This window comes from Bufo bufo, chromosome 2, assembly GCF_905171765.1.
Source record: "Bufo bufo chromosome 2, aBufBuf1.1, whole genome shotgun sequence".
In the NCBI taxonomy this organism is placed as follows: domain Eukaryota; kingdom Metazoa; phylum Chordata; class Amphibia; order Anura; family Bufonidae; genus Bufo; species Bufo bufo.
Window position 1 is genome coordinate 401,573,960 of NC_053390.1, and position 26,356 is coordinate 401,600,315.

The 26,356-nt window shown below is 46.6% G+C and overlaps 1 protein-coding gene across 2 annotated transcripts in view; it reads left to right on the forward strand.

Moving 5' to 3' along the window:
- Positions 1 to 26,356, forward strand: part of LOC120989268 (prostaglandin reductase 1-like) — a 181,541-nt gene that overhangs the window by 24,871 nt on the left and 130,314 nt on the right. The window lies entirely within an intron of this gene.

Here is a 26,356-nt window from a genome sequence, read left to right on the forward strand (position 1 = left end):
ATCGACTTCAATGTCATCTATTTCTCCATCTGATGCTCCTCCTCATCACTTGTTTCTACAGCAATTGATCACAGAGGCGATTTCAAAAAGACAACAGTATGCATGCACTGATTAAAGTTGTTGGTACTTCAGTACCTCCTTTTCCATATAGTCGACTCTGCACATTTGAGAGAACTGATGGCTTGTGCCCACCCAAGGTGGAGAGTCCCAAGCCAACATTACTTTTCCAAAAGAGCTGTACCAACCCTGCACAAGTATGTCTTTACCCTCCCCTATAAGCACAGTTCACAGTGGTCTTCCAGCATATCACCCATGCAAAGCTAGGTGTTGTCACTCAGTTCTGCACCTGGTCAGTCTTGGTGAACAGAGCCACACCTGGAAGGAACTGCTTGGAGTCATCAATAAAGAAATCGAACACTGGCTGTCTCCTAGCCAACTGGAGATAGGAATCATTGTTAGTGGTTACTGATACCGAGAAAAACATTTTGTCTGCACTACGTGCAGCGTACTCAAGTTGTGTGCAATAGGTGTTTCTGGGTGATGTAGTGCAATATACACTAACCTGGTACAGCTGACTCTCTGCAAGGGCAGGTATAGGTAGAAATAGTTCGTGACGCCAGTGCCAAGTAAACGGTGGCACGCCGTTTGCGGATGCAGGAATAAATTGAGGAAACGTAGACTTAAAACAGAACTCCAACTTTAGTAGTTTTGCAAGCAGAGACAATAATGGAAATGCAGTTCCTTGGCATACAGTCGATTTTGCAATTCGGTCGATGCAGGCAATTCAGTTATAGCAGGGTAATTACAGAGTGTTGAACACAGGACTTGCAGCACAGGAGCTTGCACTCTAATTCTGTCTGATCCTGGAATACAGCAATTCTTCACCAAGGCCCATTAACCTAATTCTGGCTTTATATCCTTGGCTATGGCTTCTATAAGTACCTCCTCTGTCTTTCTGAGTACCTCTGGCTTTCCTGATCTTTGCCTCTGTCTCTCTCAGCTGCTGGAAACTTCCTCAGGTTCTTGATCTAACATATTCCTGTTTCTGCATATGGGAATTCAGGAGGGAATCTTCTCCTGGACAGCAGGCTTCAGGCCTGGACTTGTCTCAGACATTGTCTAATCTCCAACTGTAGATTACAGACACTAGACTCCGTCTGCCTTGCACTTCCCTGTCTGGGCCTTATATAAACTAGGGCTCCCTAGCTCCCTCTAATGACTAGAAGCTGAAATGACACCCCTAGCAAGCCTGTACATGCAAGTTTCAGTAACAAGAAAATACATACATTACATGACATTTTATAAAACTGACATATAACAACTTCCCCATAATTAGGAGGGACGACAGCACACCAAACGACACTTTGGTAGTCCCCGTACACTACATACCCCACTGCTTTAAGCTGAGTACGACCTCGTACTCCATCATGGGTCGCCCAACTGGAATCTCTACCTGAAATAGAAAATAGAGACATGCAGGCATACATATATTTAATTCATCTGCATTTACATTTACATCAGGTCCAATTGGCAAAGGTGAAGGGTAGTGACAAGGGGCGTCGTTCTCTTCTCTCAGGATAGTGAATGGAACTGGGGCGCTGACCTGGCACAGCGTAACATTATAACCAGGATAGTCCATGACAATGAATAAGTCCATGATAGAACAGTAGAAAACGGTATAAAAGTTCTTGGAGGCTCAAAGAACAAACATGAGTCCGTACCCAGGTTATTTTCATATTAATCACAGAGGCTCTCATGCAGTGGAGTCCATCTCTGGGCACATTACTTTTAAAAGAGTAAGAATCTCAGAGGCTCAGGTACTTTTGAGTCTGTCTCCGGGCACGGTTCCTTAGTATGAGGTTGCACAATAAAAGGACAGCAAAGACAAGTGCTGTAATACCCCTGATCAACCTGAAAAGGGGGTGAAGGGTAAAAGGTGCAACTAAAGGAACAGGCACAACTTGGCGTGGGGTACAAAAGCAGGCAGGAGATCCTGGAAACAAACGTGGCCTTGCTGACTTTGTGATTTCAGTGGTCAACACCTACCACTGAGCCGTGGACAAACTGGCAGCCGCAACAAAGGACCAGAAACGTAGGACTCCTGTCCTGGAAGGGTTAACATCAAACTTCTGCAGTGAAGTAAATCAAAGGCCTAGCAGGCTGATTACAGTGGCATATCATATCCACTTGGCTCCGCTGGCAGGTATCGTCTGTAGTACTCTTCTACAGGCGGGTGTGCCCACATAACAGTGTCAGGGGGCAGCTGTAGGGTAAAGGGGCCCCTAATAGGTATTGCCCCATTAGGCCTAGGGGTGAACCCTCTGGTGGACCTTGCCGGTCCTGACATGATCACTGCAGGGTGTAACGTGCTTGGCACCGCCGCAGCAAGCGGTCCGGTGCTCTGTGTGCAGCAGTTTACGGCAATCGCGGGTCCGGTCTGGGGCACTGACGGAGCGGTGGCAACAGAAGGTGGTCTACGGGTGGTGACAGGCACCCTTACCTCATCCTTCCTCGGCGGTGTCTGGATCCTGGCGGTGTACCTCTTGCGCAACTCCCGCAGCTTCTCCTCCAGCCGGACGATCTGCTCACCGATGCTCTCTGTGTCGGAGTCGCTGTCATCTGCTGGCGCCGCCGGCGCAGGTACAGTCACCGATGGCGCGGACTCGGCCTCTGCAGGTTCTGGCGATGCGTCTGGTCTCCGTCCCATCCGGATGTTCTGAAAGGTAGCACTAAGTCCTTTTAACTGTTCCAGCTCTGATATTGTCTTCTCCCGACGAGGCAGCTCGGGGAAAGGATAGGGGCTCACCCATTTTTCCAACACGGTTGGCTGCCAGAAGACGTTTGGCCCAATGAAGGAGCTCCGCTCCTGAAAGGCGTGATGGGCCGGCTCTGGAGAGCGTTCCGGTTCCCGCTCGCAGCCAGAGTAGTCTTCTCCTTCTTCTGCCTCCCAGTCCTCAGGAGCTCGCTTGGGACGGGTCACGGCAGTTGCATAAGGGCCTCGTAGGCTCTCGGCAGGGGTGTACTCCACTTCCTCTCCCTCGCGGAGGCTGTGCTGGTACGAAGGGAGGTAGTCTCTTTTGACAGACCTTCGGTTAACATAGAGGTCTCTGCCAGTTAGATAGTCCTGAATAAACCCGTAGCCACGGGATTTGTCAAATGAAAGCACCACTCCCTTTCTCCTTTCCAGGCGGGGTTGGGTGTGCGTATGTTTCTCATGTATGGTCTTGGTTAGTTCCTCATAGACGATTTTAGTCTTTGTATTCCGCTTTATAGCGGCCTCTCGGATCTCCGCCATCAGGGAGGACCATTTGAAAGATGGCTGGAAAAAGTCCCTCCACGAGCCATAGTAGGACTCGGGTTCTTTCTCCCTTGGACGGCAGGCGGGTTGCTCCGGTCCCGGAGCGTAGGCCGGTGGAGCCTCCTCTGGCTCTACACCGATGTCAGTCATCTTTTCAATTTCAGGTGCGGACGCTGCAGCAACACTCTGCTCACAATCCAACATGCTCGATCCTTCTGAGGAGAGCGATAGGGTCGCGTCAATTAGAGTAGCCAGCTCCTCCCATTGCACTGGGGAGCCGCCCCCCAGGTATTCCAGTATATGGAAGGCGGTGTCCATGCTGGCAGACATGCAAATGTCCAGATAAGCCGTGGCGCCTGCCCTTGACCTTCTTCCCGCTTTTTCCTCAGAAAGGCGCCAGTTTTTCCCGCCTTTTCGGGATGAAGGTGACGCAGCAGTAAATTCAGCCAGCTCAGCGGCCATCTTTAGGTACAAACGCTGTCTATTCACTGACAGCAAGCAGGATTGTAAAAAGTCCACAAAACCACACTCCAATGCGGCGATTTTCTTCCTCTGGGTAGCGCAATCCTGCACAGCGCTTTTTAGAGGTTTTTGGTACACTTTGGGTACGATTTTCAGTCCACAAAGTCCACTTGCAATAAACAGGCAAATTTGTCACTTTGGTCACAGGGCAGCGGTATAAGGCACAAAGTTCACGCTTCTTGCACTAGAAAGCGTGCGTATCCTGTTCGTGACGCCAAAAGAGAAGGTGCAGCGTACTCAAGTTGTGTGCAATAGGTGTTTCTGGGTGATGTAGTGCAATATACACTAACCTGGTACAGCTGACTCTCTGCAAGGGCAGGTATAGGTAGAAATAGTTCGTGACGCCAGTGCCAAGTAAACGGTGGCACGCCGTTTGCGGATGCAGGAATAAATTGAGGAAACGTGGTCTTAAAACAGAACTCCAACTTTAGTAGTTTTCAAGCAGAGACAATATTGGAAATGCAGTTCCTAAGCATACAGTCGATTTTGCAATTCGGTCGATGCAGGCAATTCAGTTATAGCAGGGTAATTACAGAGTGTTGAACACAGGACTTGCAGCACAGGAGCTTGCACTCTAATTCTGTCTGATCCTGGAATACAGCAATTCTTCACCAAGGCCCATTAACCTAATTCTGGCTTTATATCCTTGGCTATGGCTTCTATAAGTACCTCCTCTGTCTTTCTGAGTACCTCTGGCTTTCCTGATCTTTGCCTCTGTCTCTCTCAGCTGCTGGAAACTTCCTCAGGTTCTTGATCTAACATATTCCTGTTTCTGCATATGGGAATTCAGGAGGGAATCTTCTCCTGGACAGCAGGCTTCAGGCCTGGACTTGTCTCAGACATTGTCTAATCTCCAACTGTAGATTACAGACACTAGACTCCGTCTGCCTTGCACTTCCCTGTCTGGGCCTTATATAAACTAGGGCTCCCTCTAATGACTAGAAGCTGAAATGACACCCCTAGCAAGCCTGTACATGCATGTTTCAGTAACAAGAAAATACATACATTACATGACATTTTATAAAACTGACATATAACAACTTCCCCATAATTAGGAGGGACGACAGCACACCAAGTGACACTTTGGTAGTGACGGGTATTACAGTCCCCGTACACTACATACGTCAAGGAGGGCTGACTCACGTGCACACATATTTAATCTCGTTGTCACCCGATTAATCAAGTCTTCCACTGAACTGCAAGAGCTGTTTAAAATATCCAGGAAACTGTGCATGCACTTTAGCCACTGTTGCAATGGAAAAAAAACACTCTCTTTGAGCTCCAAAGGCAGAGTGCTCTTCCCTAACATCGCCTGATATGCCATGTTTCCACCCGTTGGAACTCCTTGCTCCATATGTTAGATCGCCTGTACAAGCAGAGGAAAGCAGTCAACTATTGCTTAATACAGAAGGTGGACAGGAGTACTCCCCGGTGTAACTTCCATGTTAGCCAGTGGCAGCGGTTGCATGACACATGCTGTTTAGGATCATTTATTTGTCAGTCAGCAGAACTACGGGATGAATTAAGTCATTTCACCTATTCACGTTCTGGAGGGGATGCTAACAAACCTGATTGGCGAGGGGACAAAAGATGTGCAGGAGCAGCACCTCCATATGCAGCAACTTCAGTCTGGAGTCTCTGATGAGCACTTTTCTTTAGCCGCATACTGAATAAACCACCCAGCAGCAGCAGAACCTCAACCAGCACATGGTGGCATACTTGGACTGCACCCTGTCATCCATGATCCAAGATTCCTTGGACTACTGGGTAGTGTTGAGCAAATCGAGCGTCGGATCCTAGATCTGAATTCGATTTCCTCCAAATTTAGTTTAAACGCTGTACGGAGACGGTTTAATGCTGTTAAAATTTATGGGCTCTGGTAAGACATAGTGAGTCATTACCAAAGTCTCGTGAGACTTCAGTGAATTACTAGAGATGTCGCGAACATAAAATTTTCCGTTTGCGAACGGCAAACGCGAGTTTCCGCAAATGTTGGCGAACCGGGCGAACCGCCATAGACTTAAATAGGCAGGCGAATTTTAAAACCCACAGGGACTCTTTCTGGCCACAATAGTGATGGAAAAGTTGTTTCAATGGGACTAACACCTGGACTGTGGCATGCCTTCTCAGACTGGTACATTCATTAGAAGAATAACACTAAACCTTTGTGTGACCTTAATTTGGCCTACTCAAGACATACAGGGAGTGCAGAATTATTAGGCAAGTTGTATTTTTGAGGATTAATTTTATTATTGAACAACAACCATGTTCTCAATGAACCCAAAAAACTCATTAATATCAAAGCTGAATATTTTTGGAAGTAGTTTTTAGTTTGTTTTTAGTTTTAGCTATTTTAGGGGGATATCTGTGTGTGCAGGTGACTATTACTGTGCATAATTATTAGGCAACTTAACAAAAAACAAATATATACCCATTTCAATTATTTATTTTTACCATTGAAACCAATATAACATCTCAACATTCACAAATATACATTTCTGACATTCAAAAACAAAACAAAAACAAATCAGTGACCAATATAGCCACCTTTCTTTGCAAGGACACTCAAAAGCCTGCCATCCATGGATTCTGTCATTGTTTAGATCTGTTCACCATCAACATTGCGTGCAGCAGCAACCACAGCCTCCCAGACACTGTTCAGAGAGGTGTACTGTTTTCCCTCCTTGTAAATCTCACATTTGATGATGGACCACAGGTTCTCAATGGGGTTCAGATCAGGTGAACAAGGAGGCAATGTCATTAGAGTTTCTTCTTTTATACCCTTTCTTGCCAGCCACGCTGTGGAGTACTTGGACGCGTGTGATGGAGCATTGTCCTGCATGAAAATCATGTTTTTCTTGAAGGATGCAGACTTCTTCCTGTACCACTGCTTGAAGAAGGTGTCTTTCAGAAACTGGCAGTAGGACTGGGAGTTGAGCTTGACTCCATCCTCAACCCGAAAAGGCCCCACAAGCTCATCTTTGATGATACCAGCCCAAGCCAGTACTCCACCTCCACCTTGCTGGCGTCTGAGTCGGACTGGAGCTCTCTGCCCTTTACCAATCCAGCCACGGGCCCATCCATCTGGCCCATCAAGACTCACTCTCATTTCATCAGTCCATAAAACCTTAGAAAAATCAGTCTTGAGATATTTCTTGGCCCAGTCTTGACGTTTCAGCTTGTGTGTCTTGTTCAGTGGTGGTCGTCTTTCAGCCTTTCTTACCTTGGCCATGTCTCTGAGTATTGCACACCTTGGTCTTTTGGGCACTCCAGTGATGTTGCAGCTCTGAAATTTGGCCAAACTGGTGGCAAGTGGCATCTTGGCAGCTGCACGCTTGACTTTTCTCAGTTCATGGGCAGTTATTTTGCGCCTTGGTTTTTCCACACGCTTCTTGCGACCCTGTTGACTATTTTGAATGAAACGATTGATTGTTCGATGATCACGCTTCAGAAGCTTTGCAATTTTAAGAGTGCTGCATCCCTCTGCAAGATATCTCACTATTTTTGACTTTTCTGAGCCTGTCAAGTCCTTCTTTTGACCCATTTTGCCAAAGGAAAGGAAGTTGCCTAATAATTATGCACACCTGATATAGGGTGTTGATGTCATTAGACCACACCTCTTCTCATTACAGAGATGCACATCACCTAATATGCTTAATTGGTAGTAGGCTTTCGAGCCTATACAGCTTGGAGTAAGACAACATGCATAAAGAGGATGATGTGGTCAAAATACTCATTTGCCTAATAATTCTGCACGCAGTGTACAAAATTGCAACTATAGTCGAGTATGGCTCTTAACCACTTGCCGCCACGCTAACGCCGAAAGGCATCATCGCGGCGGCTCTCCCAGGCCACACTAACGCCGATTGGCGTCATCTCGCGTGAGCCGAGATTTCCTGTGAACGCGCGCACACAGGAAGGCAAGCGAGTGGATCTCCAGCCTGCCAGCGGCGATCATTCGCTGGCAGGCTGGAGATGCGATTTTTTTTTAACCCCTAACAGGTATATTAGATGCTGTTTTGATAACAGCGTCTAATATACCTGCTACCTGGTCCTCTGGTGGTCCCTTTTGTTTGGATCGACCACCAGAGGACACAGGTAGCTCAGTAATATGTAGCACCAAACACCACACTACACTACACCCCCCCCCCCCCCCCGTCACTTATTAACCCCTTATTCACCCCTGATCACCCCTGATCACCCCATATAGACTCCCTGATCACCCCCCTGTCATTGATCACCCCCCTGTCATTGATCACCCCCTTGTGGTTGGATCGGATCCGCAAAACACATACAGACGTCTGAATTGAGCCTTACAGGGGGGTGATCACCCCATATAGACTCCCTGATCACCCCCTGTCATTGATCACCCCCCTGTAAGGCTCCATTCAGATGTCCGTATGTTTTTTACGGATCCACGGATACATGGATCGGATCCGCAAAACACATACGGACATCTGAATGGAGCCTAATAGGGGGGTGATCAATGACAGGGGGGTGATCACCCCATATAGACTCCCTGATCACCCCCCTGTCATTGATCACCCCCCTGTCATTGATCACTCCCCTGTAAGGCTGCATTCAGATGTCCGTATGTTTTTTACGGATCCACGGATACATGGATCGGATCCGCAAAACACATACAGACGTCTGAATGGAGCCTTACAGGGGGGTGATCACCCCATATAGACTCCCTGATCACCCCCCTGTCATTGATCACCCCCCTGTCATTGATCACTCCCCTGTAAGGCTGCATTCAGATGTCCGTATGTTTTTTACGGATCCACGGATACATGGATCGGATCCGCAAAACACATACAGACGTCTGAATGGAGCCTTACAGGGGGGTGATCACCCCATATAGACTCCCTGATCACCCCCCTGTCATTGATCACCCCCCTGTCATTGATCACCCCTCTGTAAGGCTGCATTCAGATGTCCGTATGTTTTTTACGGATCCACGGATACATGGATCGGATCCGCAAAACACATACGGACATCTGAATGGAGCCTTATAGGGGGTGATCAATGACAGGGGGGTGATCACCCCATATAGACTCCCTGATCACCCCCCTGTCATTAATCACCCCCCTGTCATTGATCACCCCCCTGTAAGGCTCCATTCACACATTTTTTTGGCCCAAGTTAGCTGAAATTATTTTTTTTTTTCTTACAAAGTCTCATATTCCACTAACTTGTGTCAAAAAATAAAATTCACATGAACTCACTATACCCCTCACGGAATCCAAATGCGTAAAAATTTTTAGACATTTATATTCCAGACTTCTTCTCACGCTTTAGGGCCCCTAGAATGCCAGGGCAGTATAAATACCCCACATGTGACCCCATTTCGGAAAGAAGACACCCCAAGGTATTCCGTGAGGGGCATATTGAGTCCATGAAAGATTGAAATTTTTGTCCCAAGTTAGCGGAAAGGGAGACTTTGTGAGAAAAAAAAAAAATCAATTTCCGCTAACTTGTGCCAAAAAAAAAAAAATTTGATGAACTCGCCATGCCCCTCATTGAATACCTTGGTGTGTCTTCTTTCCAAAATGGGGTCACATGTGGGGTAGTTATACTGCCCTGGCATTTTAGGGGCCCTAAAGCGTGAGAAGAAGTCTGGGATCCAAATGTCTAAAAATGCCCTCATAAAAGGAATGTGGGCCTCTTTGCGCATCTAGGCTGCAAAAAAGTGTCACACATCTGGTATCGCCGTACTCAGGAGAAGTCGGGCAATGTGTTTTGAAGTGTCATTTTACATATACCCATGCTGGGTGAGATAAATATCTTGGTCAAATGCCAACTTTGTATAAAAAATGGGAAAAGTTGTCTTTTGTCGAGATATTTCTCTCACCCAGCATGAGTATATGTAAAAAGACACCCCAAAACACATTGCCCAACTTCTCCTGAATACGGCGATACCACATGTTTGACACTTTTTTGCAGCCTAGGTGGGCAAAGGGGCCCACATTCCAAAAAGCACCTTTAGGATTTCACAGGTCATTTACCTACTTACCACACATTAGGGTCCCTAGAATGCCAGGGCAGTATAACTACCCCACAAGTGACCCCATTTTGAAAATAAGACACCCCAAGGTATTCCGTGAGGGGCATGGCGAGTTCCTAGAATTTTATTTTTTTTGTCACAAGTTAGCGGAAAATTATGATTTTTAAAAAAAAAAAAAAATTTTCTTACAAATTCTCATATTCCACTAACTTGTGACAAAAAATAAAAACTTCCATGAACTCACTATGCCCATCACGAAATACCTTGGGGTGTCTTCTTTCCAAAATGGGGTCACTTGTGGGGTAGTTATACTGCCCTGGCATTTTTGGGGCCCGAATGCGTGAGAAGTGGTTTGAAATCAAAATCTGTAAAAAATGGCCGGTGAAATCCGAAAGGTGCTCTTTGGAATGTGGGCCCGTTTGCCCACCTAGGCTGCAAAAAAGTGTCACACATCTGGTATCACCGTACTCAGGAGAAGTTGGGCAATGTGTTTTGGGGTGTCATTTTACATCTTGGCAAAAGACAACTTTTCCCATTTTTTTATACAAAGTTGGCATTTGACCGACATATTTATCTCACCCAGCATGGGTATATGTAAAAAGACACCCCAAAACACATTGCCCAACTTCTCCTGAGTACGGGGATACCAGATGTGTGACACTTTTTTGCAGCCTAGGTGGGCAAAGGGGCCCACATTCCAAAGAGCACCTTTCAGATTTCACCGGCCATTTTTTATAGATTTTGATTTCAAACTACTTCTCACGCATTCGGGCCCCTAAAATTCCAGGGCAGTATAACTACCCCACAAGTGACCCCATTTTGGAAAGAAGACACCCCCAGGTATTTTGTGATGGGCATAGTGAGTTCATGGAAGTTTTTATTTTTTGTCACAAGTTAGTGGAATATGAGACTTTGTAAGAAAAAAAAAAAAAATCATCATTTTCCGCTAACTTGTGACAAAAAATAAAAAGTTCTATGAACTCACTATGCCCATCAGCGAATACCTTAGGGTGTCTACTTTCCGAAATGGGGTCATTTGGGGGGTGTTTGTACTGTCTGGCCATTGTAGAACCTCAGGAAACATGACAGGTGCTCAGAAAGTCAGAGCTGCTTCAAAAAGCGGAAATTCACATTTTTGTACCATAGTTTGTAAATGCTATAACTTTTACCCAAACCATTTTTTTTTTACCCAAACATTTTTTTTTTATCAAAGACATGTAGAACAATAAATTTAGAGAAAAATTTATATATGGATGTCGTTTTTTTTGCAAAATTTTACAACTGAAAGTGAAAAATGTAATTTTTTTGCAAAAAAATCATTAAATTTCGATTAATAACAAAAAAAGTAAAAATGTCAGCAGCAATGAAATACCACCAAATGAAAGCTCTATTTGTGAGAAGAAAAGGAGGTAAAATTCATTTGGGTGGTAAGTTGCATGACCGAGCAATAAACCGGTAAAGTTGTGGAGTGCCGATTTGGAAAAAAGGGCCTGGTCACTAGGGGGGTATAAACCTGTGGTCCTTAAGTGGTTAAAGGTAATGAACATCCATCTTGACAATAATGAATTGGATATGAATGTATTTACCTATGAAAAGGCACAACAGGAATAGCCCCTGGGGAGCTGGGGGAGTGCAGTTGATGTGGAGCAAGACACAGCAGCAGAAGAGGACTCAGCCGAGGAGGTTATGGAAGAGGATGGAGTAGGAGTAGTAGAGGAGGTGGCAGCAGGCCTGCCTGCAAGTCGTGGCGGTGTCACCAACTCCTCTGCAGAACCACGCATTCCATGCTTGGCAGCCGTCAGCAGGTTTACCCAATGCGCAGTGTACGTAATATACCTGCCCTGACCGTGCTTTGCAGACCAGGTATCAGTGGTCAGATGGACCCTTGCCCCAACACTGTGTGACAAACATGCCATGACTTCCTTTTCCACAATAGAGTACAGGTTGGGGATTGCCTTTTGTGAAAAGAAATTTTGTCCGGGTACCTTCCCACTGCGGTGTCCCAATAGCTACAAATTTTTTGAAGGCCTCAGACTCCACCAGCTTGTAAGGTAAAAGCTGGCGGGCTAAGAGTTCCGACAATCCAGCTGTCAGACGCCGGGCAAGGGGGTGACTCTGTGACATTACACCTATTGATCCTGCACCTACCAATAACTAAGACTTAACTTTTATTGATAATACTAATAATACTTAAGTGAATATCTAAATCATTAAAACTTCCAGCATTCACTGGCCTTTCAATATCAATTTGAAATGCCCTGTCAGGATATCACCTGACCGGGTTGTCTGCTACTATGTAGTTGCACACTAGTGCCTGACTGGCTGCGCGCTGCCAGTGTAACATGTGGACACTGTGTAGTTTCTTAACGCTGTAATAATAGGGGGGCAGCGTGAGGCTCTAATTTTAATACAGCATATCGCTGCAGCCTATTATTATAGCGTTAAGAAACTACACAGTGTCCACATGTTACACTGGCAGCGCGCAGCCAGTCAGGCACTAGTGTGCAACTACATAGTAGCTGACAACCCGGTCAGGTGACATCCTGACAGGGCATTTCAAATTGATATTGAAAGGCCAGTGAATGCTGGAAGTTTTAATGATTTAGATATTCACTTAAGTATTATTAGTATTATCAATAAAAGTTAAGTCTTAGTTATTGGTAGGTGCAGGATCAATAGGTGTAATCCAGTCCTAATGGGCATTAGTAGTAATGAATTGTTGCATAACACACCATATCCTTGCACTTAAAGGGAAAGCATAGTATTTGAAACTCTGTGACATTGGCTTCTTACGCTCAAACATTTCCTTGACCGACACCTGACTGTGGGCAGATGAGCAGGAACTGCTAAAGGTGAGAGGCGGAGTGGCGGATGGTTGAGAGGGGGCAAGGAGGACAGTAGTGATTGACGTGGCTGAAGATGCTGGACCAGGAGGAGGATGGTGGCTTTGAGTTTGTGTGCTGCTTGTACTTATCATGTGTTAATTTCATAGGCGTTTGTGATGTGAGATCATGTGCCTTCGCAAAGCAGTTGTACCTAGGTGGGTGTTGGACTTCCCACGACTCAGTTTCTTTTGGCACAGGTTGCAAATTGCATCGCTGTTATCAGAGGCAGACACACAAAAAAAATGCCACACTGCTGAGCTTTGCAATGGCGGCATTCTGGTGGTGGCAACAGCATGCGTTGATTGGTGTGCTGTCTGGCTGAACCTGGGTGCCGATACATGCTGTCTGACTGTGCCACTAGCTCCTTGCGACGACCTCCCCCTGCTTCCAACTCGTCTCCCCATCTGAACTTTTCCCCTGTTCTTCTTCTCTTCGAGCGGGCACCCACGTGACAGCCACGGACACATCGTCATCATCAACCTCTTCACTTGTATCTGACAACTCAGCAAAGGAAGCAGCAGCGGGTACAACATCATCATCATCACACCGTACGTCCATGTGTGTAATGCTGCCTGACTGAGACATATCCCTGTTATCTACACTCACCTAAAGAATTATTAGGAACACCATACTATTACGGTGTTGGACCCCCTTTTGCCTTCAGAACTGCCTTAATTCTACGTAGCATTGATTCAACAAGGTGCTGATAGCATTCTTTAGAAATGTTGGCCCATATTGATAGGATAGCATCTTGCAGTTGATGGAGATTTGAGGGATGCACATCCAGGGCACGAAGCTCCCGTTCCACCACATCCCAAAGATGCTCTATTGGGTTGAGATCTGGTGACTGTGGGGGCCATTTTAGTACAGTGAACTCAATGTCATGTTCAAGAAACCAATTTGAAATGATTCGAGCTTTGTGACATGGTGCATTATCCTGCTGGAAGTAGCCATCAGAGGATGGATACATGTTCTCATTCTGTTTACGCCAAATTCGGACTCTACCATTTGAATGTCTCAACAGAAATCAAGACTCATCAGACCAGGCAACATTTTTCCAGTCTTCAACAGTCCAATTTTGGTGAGCTCGTGCAAATTGTAGCCTCTTTTTCCTATTTGTAGTGGAGATGAGTGGTACCCGGTGGGGTCTTCTGCTGTTGTAGCCCATCCGCCTCAAGGTTGTGCGTGTTGTGGCTTCACAATTGCTTTGCTGCATACCTCGGTTGTAACGAGTGGTTATTTTTAGTCAACGTTGCTCTTCTATCAGCTTGAATCAGTCGGCCCATTCTCCTCTGACCTCTAGCATCCACAAGGCATTTTCGCCCACAGGACTGCCGCATACTGGATGTTTTTCCCTTTTCACACCATTCTTTGTAAACCCTAGAAATGGTTGTGCGTGAAAATCCCAGTAACTGAGCAGATTGTGAAATGCTCAGACCGGCCCGTCTGGCACCAACAACCATGCCACGCTCAAAATTGCTTAAATCACCTTTCTTTCCCATTCTGACATTCAGTTTGGAGTTCAGGAGATTGTCTTGACCAGGACCATCCCCCTAAATGCATTGAAGCAACTGCCATGTGATTGGTTGACTAGATAATTGCATTAATGAGAAATAGAACAGGTGTTCCTAATAATTCTTTAGGTGAGTGTACATCCTCTGGCAATAATGGTTGCGCATCACTCATTTCTTCAAACTGATGTGTAAATAACTCCTCTGACAGATCAAGTGAAGCAGCTGTGGTGCTAGTGTTGGTGGTGGCGGCAGGCGGGCAAGTGGTAACTTGAGAGGTGCCCGAAGCTGAGCTCGAGGAGGATGGTGCGTCAAGGTTCCGAGCAGAAGCTGGAGAAGATTCAGGGTACGTGGCCTCTGAACACTGGGCATTATTCTAGGGCCAATGGAAATCACAGCACCACGACCACGACGGCCCCTGCGGGGTGGCCTGCCTCCGCTTGTCATATTTTTTCGATTAGTTGTGCTATGCGTGCAAGCTACTGTGACACCAGATATTAGTGGGACTGGTGGCACTGTGCACTGGCAGTAGTTGGCACAGTACACGCTGTAGGCCTGACACACACGCTTGCAGGCAACTGCAATTATATTACAGTGAAATTTATTTATTTTTTAAATGCAAGCTACTGTGACACCAGATATGAGTGGTGCAACTGGGCACTGGCAGTAGTGGGCACAGTACATGCTGTAGGCAGATCAGATGAGTCTTTGAGGACTGGAGTGGACACTGAATACACTGGCCTAGCTATCGATTTCCTTATGAAATGTGTCTGCTGACTGTGAGGTACAGGGTCAAAGTTTGCTCAATGATGACGTTTAGGGGGCGGACCGAACATCGCATATGTTCGCCCGGAACTGTTCGCCGGCGAATAGTTCGGGACATCTCTATGAATAACTACAGCTAACGATTTTTAAACTTTTTAAATCATTTTAAAACATGGATCCGAAGTAAACTTCGGTAAAGACTGGGACCTTGGTACCAAAGCTAACTTCGGATCCATGTTTAAAAATAATTTTAAAGTTTAAAAAAAAAATCAAATCCCGAAGTTATTCACGGAAGTTCCATGGGACTTCGGTGATAACTCACTTTGCCTCGCTGGAGCACATACATTTGAATGCTGTATGGAGACAAATTTCTGTACAGCAAGCTCGCATCGCTCAACACTACTACTGGGCATGCCAACTTGAATTGTAGCTACAACTGGCTGAGTTTGCTATGACCATGCTTTCCTGTCTGGCCAGTAGTGTGGCATCAGAGCGGGTGTTCAGTGCGGCAGGGGGCATAGTTACCCCTAAGAGAACTATCCTTTCCTCCAAAATGTTGAGAGACTAACCTTCGTAAAGATGAATCAGGCGTGGATCAACCCAGACTTCCAGATACTGGTGCCTGATGCTCTGTGTTGACATCACTGTTTATTTTTCCGTTCTTCTTATCCATCAGAAAAGAAAAAAAGGATTGTTTAATTTAAACTTCTGTTAGGCTACTTTCACACTAGCAGTTTTGCTGGATCCGGCAGGGTTCAGCAAAAACGCTTCCGAACCGGATAATACAACCATCTTCATCCGTTATGAATGGATCCGGTTGTATTATCTATAACATAGCCAAGACTGATCCGTTATGAACTCCATTGAAAGTCAATGGGGGACGGATCAGTTTTCTACTGCGTCATGATGGATCCGTTTTGCTCCGCATCCCAGGACGGAAAGCAAACCGCAGCATGCTGCGGTTTCCTCTCCGGTATAAGAACGGAACGGAATGCATTTTATTGCATTCTGTTCTGTTCACTTACGTTTTGTCCCTATTGACAATGAATGGGGACAAAACGGAAGCATTTTTTTCCGGTATTGAGACCCTATGACTGATCTCAATACCGGAAAATGTTAACGCTAGTGTTAAAGTAGCCTAAGGCCTCTTTCACACTGGCAGTATTTGGTCAGTATTTTATTAGGATTTGTAAGTGTAAGCAGGAGTGGGTTCAAAACACAGATGAGAGGCAAATATTTCCATTACTTTTTGTCTCCTGTTTTGGACCCAATTATATTTTTGGCTTACAAATACAGATCAAATACTGATGCAAAATATTGACCATGTAAAAAGGCTTTTTTTCCTTGTTAAAAAAAAAACTGATTTCAGACATAAATGGCAAAATTGATGTAAATTGAGCATGAGGTCTCTCATGATCATTATTTTGCATCAGTATTTGATTAGAATTTGTAAACCAAAAGCTTACAATTACTGGTTAAATACTGACCATCTGAAAGAGGCTTTATAGATGCTCAAAATACAAGATTCTTTTTCTTTTTTTTAGTTTTCTGTTCTTCTAATGCTTAAGAAAAACAGAAAAATAAACCGTGATTTGAACAGTGCCTTACTGCCACTTTCTGCCCCCACTATGTTATGGGGCCAATACTGTCCCTGTCACTGCCACTACTGCCACCCTCCATACTTTGTTCTTGCATTTCAGCCCGTCTTATAGGGAAAGGAATGCCCTTCCTATAGAACGGTCTGCCATTGCACCACTTGATTTGCGACATTCCAAATTGATGGAAATCCACCTTGCATATGCTAGAGCTTCTGTATGACCAGTCTAGACTGGTGAATGTTTCTGTTATGCACCATACCACCTCAGCAGGGAGCATCTGTTTTGAGGTCAGGCAGTGTCAGCTCATCAGAGACTCGTTTTGCATACTTGGTCCCTTTGAAGAGACCACTAGATTTGTCACTATGGACAACTGCAGCATCAATGATGTCATCCCCCTGATATTTATCTTGAAGCAGAAGAAGAAAAATTTACACATTTTGCTGGCTGTCTTGTAGCTATTGGGGACCCACACAGAGAGAGTCCCATAAAGAATGAGTAGCTACCACTGGAGGAGGAGGAGTGGTGTCGTGGTAGAGGTAGAGCAAGAGGCTGTAGATGTTGACACTGGCCATGACCAATTATCTCAGTGGAAGCCAGAATGGCAAGCTGTATTCTTGTTTGCCTAGGTAAAGACAGCTGCATACTTTCCATCAAGCAATTTGATGATTACTGGATAGCCATGCTTTTAGACCCTCGCTATCAAAGCAAAATGTGGGAAAATTTTCCTCATGTTGATAGAGAGGTCAAATTACTTTATTACAAGGAAACACTGTGTATGCAGCTTTTGGCTGAGGCCCCTCTCTGTCTCCTGATGAACGACCCACCTTCTCCCGTCTTTGCTACCACAAGGGATAGCACATTATGGGTAATTTATATGGGATTGCACATTATGGGTAATTTATTCTTCCTTTTGTAATTTATGCATTGTTTGCACTTGCACTTTATATTGTTTTATTATTCTGGGGCAGTATGAATTGGTACCAGTGTGCCTCTCTCTGCTTGATCTTGCCTTATCCCTTCACTTGTTTTATTGTCACTTTCTTGTGAATTGTTAATAAAATACAATATATATCTTTTCATGCGGTCTGGTAGTTCTTTATAGGTATTTTTTAGTGTGGAGGTGGCAGCAGCATCAGGAGGCCACAGAGAAGCAAGGTGACAGTGTGGAGGTGGCAGCAGCATCAGGAGGCCACACAGTGGCAAGGTGACATAGTGTGGAGGTGGCAGCAGCATCAGGAGACCACAGAGTGACCCGGTGACAGAGTGGGGAGGTGGGTAGCAATAACAGTACCCGATGTTGATGGTGGGTGTAAGAAGGAGCACTTGGCATCAAATGTGTGGCATCAGGCTGGTGGCAGGTAGCCAAAAGAAACTTGTCTCTTTTGTCTGTGTTGGTGTGGCACCATGGATGATCTAGTCTGATGCATCAGGCATTGGTGGGTGGAAATCCTGCCTGATGCACGCCTGATTCATCTTGACAAAGGTCAGTCTCTACATTTTGGGTGGACAGGCGAGTTCTTCTTGGGGTAGCTATGGCCCCCGCCGCACTAAACACCCGCTCTAATGCCACACTACTGGACGGGCAGGACAGCTTTTCCAGGGCAAACTCTGCCAATTGCGGCCACAAATCCAGTTTGGCTGCCCAGTAGTCTAGCGGATCTTCATTGTGGGTTGGCAGGGTGCTGTCCAAGTATGCCACCACCTGCTGGTTCAGGTCCTGCTCCAGGTCTAGCTGCCGCTGCTGCTGGTAAGTAGTTTCTTCACTAGGCGGGTGAAGAAAGCTGCTCATCAGCGACTCTAGACTTAGGCTTCTGAAGGAGCTGCTCCTACCCCCCCCCCCACCCTGCCACAGCAGCAATGGCAGAGGAACATGAGTGCAGAGGGCCCCCCGGTCAGACCTGCGAGAGGATGGATGATGGTGCAGATAGGCAGCGGCCAACTCACTACATAGGATGTCTCTATAGTAGTTCAGTTTGTCCTCCCCCTCAGCAGGTTTAAAAAAAGACCCCCATTTTAGACCGGTAGTGAGGGTCCAACAAGCTGTAGAGATAGAAGTCATCCTTCTGCCGAATGGTGACAATTTGGCTGTCACTAAGCAAGCAAGTGAGCATGCATCGGGCCATTTGTGCAAGTGACTCGGAAGGACTACCTGCCTCCATCTCCACTGCATACTGCCACGGTGTGTCCGAGTCGTCTGCCTCATCTTTCTCATCGCCCTGTAGCTCCTCTGGCTGGTCCTGCTCCTCCTGCCAACTGAAAAAATGGCGTGGTGTTAAACAGGCAGGAAGAGCTCAAACCCATATGAAGTTGTGCATGTGTATAAAGGGGAGCAAATCCTGCACTTGTAGCGCATTGCTAATGGCAATCCCCAGCAAAAATGCATACAGTGGAGGATGCCCGCAGGGGACCACAAGTACCACAATAGACATCCTACACAAGATAGCAATTATGTGGATGTGATAACCAATATAATAATAAAATAACATTTGCAAAGGCTGGTGCACTCTGCGGTCTTACTAAACCAACATACTGATGTTAAAATTGAGAGATTAGCCAACCTACCCTACTGTGGAGGACATGTCTGAGCCCGAGCACCGTGCAATGGTTTCTCAAGTAGCTCGGGAGCTAACACTCACCTACCTGTGCCATATGGGCAATACCAGGAGCCAGTGGGCCTCCTGCTCCTCCTCTCCTGTCACCTGTGTAAAAAAAAACACCTATTTCGCTACACATTGCTTGTGCTCCAATGTCCTCCTTCTCCAGTTCAGCCCCCACAGGGCTCATGTGGCCATGAGATCTAGGCGCCATGTCTCCAGTCCCCTGGCCATCCAGATTTACCAGCATCTCTTCCAGGACATGAAGCAGTGGAATGATTGCGTTCATCCCGTAGTCCTGGCGACTGACAAATAACGTGGTCTCCTCAAGGGGCCTGAGAAAACGGCAGGTGTCACACATGAGCTGCCAATGGATGACATCGAAGTTACACAGGGCAGTACTCCTGTCCTCTTGGATTATCAAGAAATAGTTTATGGCCTTTCTCTGTTCGTATAGTCGGGCCAACATATGGAGGGTGGAATTCCAAAGGGTGGAAACGTTGCATATCAGCCTATATTGGGGGATGCTGTTCTGCTGCTGCAGCTCAAGGTGGGTGTGCTTTGTGGTGTACGAGTGGCTGAAGTACATGCAAAGTTTCCTGGCCATTTTTAGGATGTCTTGCAGATGGTTGGAAGACTTCAGGAACTGCATGACAACCAGATTGAACACGTGTGCCATGCAGGGCACATGACTCAGCCCTCCTTGATGCAGCGCCGACACTATGTTTTTCCCATTGTCAGTCACCATGGTTGTGATTTTGAGTTGTCGCGGAGAAAGCCAGGATTCGATTTATTGATGGACACTGAGCAGTTCCTCCCCTGTGTGACTCCGTTCGCCCAGGCAAACGAGGTGCAGAACAGCGTGACACTGCCGTGCCCTGCACATGTGGTATGCTGGAGGAGCACTGTGAATTGTCCCTGCAGTGGAGGCTGATGACACTGTGGAGGATGAGGAGGCAGAGGCGGACATTGTTGCAGGACCAACTGTGTGAGAACGTGGGAGTGGAAGAGACATCACCTGGCCAAGTTGCTGGTGTGGCTGTGCAGGAACCACATTTACCCAGTGGGCCGTAAAGGACATGTATTGTCCCTGACCGTAGTTACAGCACCAAACGTCGGCGCTGCCGTGCACTTTGGCAGACACCGACAGGCTCAAGTACTGGACCACCTTCTGTTCTACAGGACTGGACTGGTACTGCCTTTTTGGCAAAGAAATGATGGCTTGAGACTCTCCACCTCTGCTCGGCACAAACCATCAGTTCTCTGAAAGGTGCAGAGTCCACTAATTGTAAAGGGAGGAACTGCAGCACCAGCAACTTGGACAGGAGCACATACAGCTTCTGCGCAATTGGATGATTGCACCCATACTGTTGTCTCTTGGCAATCTCTTCAGTGATCGATTGCTGACATAGTGACTGATGAGGAGTAGGAGAGCGACGAGCAGGAGCATCAGGACCAGCAGATGATGGGAAGCACAGGCAGCTCCCTTCGGCTTTGGTGGTGGAGCCTTGACTGCCTTAAATCGGGTGCGTGACACTGGGTGATGCAGAGGTTGCTGCAGTAGGCTAGACCACCACATCGGAGCCACGCTTCTCCCAGGCCAATTTATGGTGATACAGCATATGTTGACGCAGGGCTGAGGTGCCAACATTGGCACCCTGGCCACGCCTCACTTTCTGCCCACAGATTCTACATATGGCCATGTTCACCTCCTCCAGCGGCTTAACAAAAAACTGCCACACCGCCGAGTAGGTGATTTTTACCCACCAACACTATGCACTGACTGACTACTACCGCCGTGAACCTGTGCACTGTTACTTCCCGGGCAGATAGGCTCCTGCGAAGCGGGTGGTCTACACCGGGCACGTTTGGTTCCCAACATCCCTCTGCTGCCACCCTGCTGACTCCTGGCCACACTAGCGACTTGCTGGCTCCGCCACTGCCTCACAGACAAGCTGCCACCCTCTTCTGCCAATGATGATGAAGCTCCTTCGTCACTCGGCTCGCAAGTGCAATCAGCTGCATCATCATCATCCAGTACTGTTTGCATGTTACTGATGTCGTCCTCTACCGTCTCTGGGTCATGAGCCTGACCGGAGCCTGACCGCTTGCAACACAAGCTCCCACTCTCCTCATAACTACTTGCCTGCCTAGTGGAGGAAGCGGCGGATGTCTCCTCCACATCTTGGCTTGCCAGTAGCTGCTGACTGCTCCCGGGCCATGTCAACTAAGGGTTGTGTATGACAAACCCACTGACTCTTGGCTGATGGTGTCTGATGCCACTTCCGAAGAATTAGAAGATCGAGTAAACCATTTAAGAACCGCTGGGTTGCTGGTCACGACACGACCGCTAGCTGACACTGGGAGCTCAGCCCTCTCGAAGTGAACCCTGCTGCCACGGCCCCTTACTCTGCTGCGACCTTTGCCTGTGCCAGAAACATTTAGGCCTCTGCCACTCCCCTGTGCAGGGCCTGGCACTTCTCTGTCTGACATACTGTTAGATCAAATAAATTTTAAAAAAGGAAATTAAAACACCCCCAAAAAAGTCTATAATTTTCTCACTTCACCACACAATGGCTAATAAGCCCTTTTTCCCACTAATACACACACAAAAGGGCTTTAGAACATAACTGCACTGCTGAACGGCAAATATATTTTACTTTTACCACTAATACATGCTAAAAAGGGCTTTAGAACATATAACGGCACCGCTAAATGGCAAATATATTTTACTTTTGCCACTTTTACACACCAAAAAGGGCTTTAGAACATATAACTGCACCGCTGAATGGCAAACAGGCCCTTATTTCTTTTCCACTTATACACGCCTAGTCACTGTCATTTTAATTAAGATTATAATGGTTCGGTCTATATGGCTGTGTGTTCTTTATGGCTGGTGTTGTGTCTCCCCCTTTTTGTGTGTCTGCCCCTCTTGTGTTTTAGTGGCACTTACCGGCCGGGTCATCTTGAGGTCAACTGTGCTTGGCATGAGTCGTCATTTCTGGTCCTGTCCAGTTCTGACGCAGGAAAATTCTGTGATTTTGATTGGTCCAAGAGGTAAACGGCGGGAAAATTCTACTTTATATTGGAGTGCTCCGCTGGGGTTCGTTCCTGTAAGAAGAAAGAAGACCTGGATCAGCGCTGGAGTGCTTTACCATGGAAGACTTGCTGAGGGAGCTGATACTGAGAGCTGAATCAAAGGGTGGTGAGCAGTGGCTGCGGTCATGTCTGGAGCGCCCAAATTCAGCACTGGGAGAGTCAGGAGAAGAGGATGCAGCGCAGAAGTCCGGTCCTGTCAGCGGAGCTCAGGATATGTCAGCTGAAGAGGAACGCAGCGTGACGCCGGTCAAGTGCTCCAGGAAGGCCAGAGAAGTTTATGCCCCCCCTTCAGATGCAGGCAGCAGGAGGAAGAGCAGCGGTGGACGTACCCCGTCGTCTGGAGCCAGAGGCCATTCCCGGGAGGCGATTCCCTATCCTGTACCTGCTGGGGAGCACAGTGCTGCTGGCAGTGTGGAACGGCATCCTTTTTCAAGAGGCGAGGTGACACAGAGGAGCAGTGGTAGCAGGCAAAGGGATCCTAAGCTGAGGGAGAGTCTGCGGCAGCTGGTGTCCACCCCCCCCCCCCCCTTCCCCCTGTAGCTGCCCAGAGGACTGGGTGAAGATTTACCTACCTCTTTCAGCCAGAAGTCCTCTTCTTCTGCGATCCCCAGTCCTGCTGCTGTGGTAGGTGAAGAGCCTGCACAGTGCACACTGTTCCTCTGGAAGAAGCCAGGAGGCGACCCCTAGTGGTTATAACATGAACGTACAGTCTGTTCCTCATTCAGTTTTTGATTTTATCAAAATGTTTTCTGAGTTTGTTAAAATATGTTAACCCTTCGGCTGCTGGGGGTCCTGGCGGTAGTGACGCGTCTATGCCCGCCGCTGGGGCTAGTTCTGGACAACAGTCAGTTGGTGGGTTACCTAGATTTGACAAAGGTTTAGGTGTAGTTGAGACATGTGTTAGGGAAGCAATTTACTTGTGAGGTTTCTTTGTTAGGTTATCACTTGGCTTCCGTTATTAAAGAACGCATTTGCCGTTTGGAATTTATCGACATTTTGTCGTTATTACCATCCACCAAAGAGTGTTTAAAGGTGGATAAAAAGGACGATAAGGATGAAGATAGGAAGCGCAGTGTCTCTATGTACATTAATAATTGGTTACAGGGTTATTGCATTTATGCGTCAGTTTTAGGTGAAAGGTTTCCTGAGAAATGTAGTAGTTTATTTCAATACTTTGGCTAAATTTAATGATTCCGCAGAGGATGACCCTATCCGCACCTTCAATCTAATATACCCTTTTATGGATAGATTTAACCTTGGCCTGATCTGATCAGAAACCACTGATTTAGGGAATTGCTAAGTTGGGAATTGTATTCAACCCAGAACAAAAACTGTGCTTCGGCAGACAGCAGACAGTATTACAATTGGCTAGCCACAGCTGAAACACCAGATTTAGGGTACTGCTATTTTGGCAATTGTATTTTTACCCCTCAATAAAATAGCAAGCACAGCCAAGCCCCTGATGTAGGATATAGCAAAAAACAACAACACACTATTGATGGTTAAAAATGGACTTGGTGGCAGCTTGCGCTGGCGCTCCACAAGACACAAAATGGCCGCCGATCACCCCAGAAAAAAGAGACTGAAAAACGCTCTGGGCAGCCTTAAAACAGTGAGCAATTGAATAGCAGAGGTTGTATGATACACAGTAAATAAATCCCTGCCTAATCTCGCCCTAACAGCAGCAGCTGCATCCTATCCCTACACTGATCAGAGCAGAGTGACGTGCGGCGCTACGTGACTCCAGCTTAAATAGAGGCTGGGTCACATGCTGCACTGGCCAATCACAGCCATGCCAATAGTAGGCATGGCTGTGATGGCCTCTTGGGGCAAGTAGTATGACGCTTGTTGATTGGCTTTGCAGCCTTTCAAAAAGCGCCAAGAAAGCGCCGAACACCGAACCCGAACCCGGACTTTTACGAAAATGTTCGGGTCCGTGTCACAGACACCCCAAAAATTCGGTACGAACCCGAACTATACAGTTCGGGTTCGCTCATCCCTACACGCAACCATTTGCCATGAGGGCCTTGCCACTGGTTTTTCCCTTATGCACATTGAACAAATCGGTTCTGATTGCCATAATGTTATGCAGACGATAAAAAGGAGCGAGATGTTTTGGATATACAAACTTAACTGTCTCAACCCATTTCGTCTTAACGAGGCCTTTGAAATAAACCTCTGAAATACCCCGAGCTTAGTGTGCCGTTCCCTATTTCAAACAACCTCAGTTGCTCCAAGTTTTTGAGTTTTATTGTAATACATTATTTTAACAAGTATATACCACCGTCATTTGGATTAGTATACACATCTAGTTTGGAGCCTCATATTTTCTCATATTTTTGCATATTTATTTTTCAATCATTTATCATCATTAATTATTTATCTATTAGAAATCAATTTGTCTATTAATCAAATATTTTTTATATTCATTCCCCATAAATTATTACCTCTTGTGGTTGTATTCAATTGTATTCCACTATAGCCGCCTATTGAACTATCAGCTCATGATTGATTGCTTAGTTGATAACTAATTTTATTTTCATATTCATTTTTATTTGTGTTTTTTTGTGTGTGTGTGTATATATATATGTGTATATATATATATATATATATATATATATATATATATACACTGCTCAAAAAAATAAAGGGAACACTTAAACAACACTATGTAACTCCAAGTCAATCACACTTCTGTGAAATCAAACTGTCCACTTAGGAAGCAACACTGAGTGACAATCAATTTCACATGCTGTTGTGCAAATGGGATAGACAACAGGTGGAAATTATAGGCAATTAGCAAGACACCCCCAATAAAGGAGTGGTTCTGCAGGTGGTGATCACAGACCACTTCTCAGTTCCTATGCTTCCTGGCTGATGTTTTGGTCACTTTTGAATGCTGGCGGTGCTTTCACTCTAGTGGTAGCATGAAACGGAGTCTACAACCCACACAAGTGGCTCAGGTAGTGCAGCTTATCCAGGATGGCACATCAATGCGAGCTGTGGCAAGAAGGTTTGCTGTGTCTGTCAGCGTAGTGGCCAGAGCATGGAGGCGCTACCAGGAGACAGGCCAGTACATCGAGAGACGTGGAGGAGGCCGTAGGAGGGCAACAACCCAGCAGCAGGACCGCTACCTCCGCCTTTGTGCAAGGAGGAACAGGAGGAGCACTGCCAGAGCCCGGCAAAATGACCTCCAGCAGGCCACAAATGTGCATGTGTCTGCTCAAACGGTCAGAAACAGACTCCATGAGGGTGATATGAGGGCCCGACGTCGACAGGTGGGGGTTGTGCTTACAGCCCAACACCGTGCAGGACGTTTGGCATTTGCCAGAAAACACCAAGATTGGCAAATTCGCCACTGGCGCCCTGTGCTCTTCACAGATGAAAGCAGGTTCACACTGAGCACATGTGACAGACGTGACAGAGTCTTGAGACGCCGTGGAGAACGTTCTGCTGCCTGCAACATCCTCCAGCATGACCGGTTTGGCATTGGGTCAGTAATGGTGTGGGGTGGCATTTCTTTGGAGGGCCGCACAGCCCTCCATGTGCTCGACAGAGGTAGCCTGACTGCCATTAGGTACCGAGATGAGATCCTCAGACCTCTTGTGAGACCATATGCTGGTGCGGTTGGCCCTGGGTTCCTCCTAATGCAAGACAATGCTAGACCTCATGTGGCTGGAGTGTGTCAGCAATTCCTGCAAGACGAAGGCATTAATGCTATGGGCTGGCCCGCCCGTTCCCCAGACCTGAATCCAATTGAGCACATCTGGGACATCATGTCTCGCTATATCCACCTACGTCACGTTGCACCACAGACTGTCCAGGAGTTGGCAGATGCTTTAATCCAGGTCTGGGAGGAGATCCCTCAGGAGACCGTCCGCCACCTCATCAGGAGCATGCACAGGCGTTGTAGGGAGGTGATACAGGCACGTGGGGGCCACACACATTACTGAGCCTCATTTTGACTTGTTTTAAGGACATTACATCAAAGTTGGATCAGCCTGTAGTGTGTTTTTCCACTTTAATTTTGAGGGTGACTCCAAATCCAGACCTCCATGGGTTGAAAAATTGATTTCC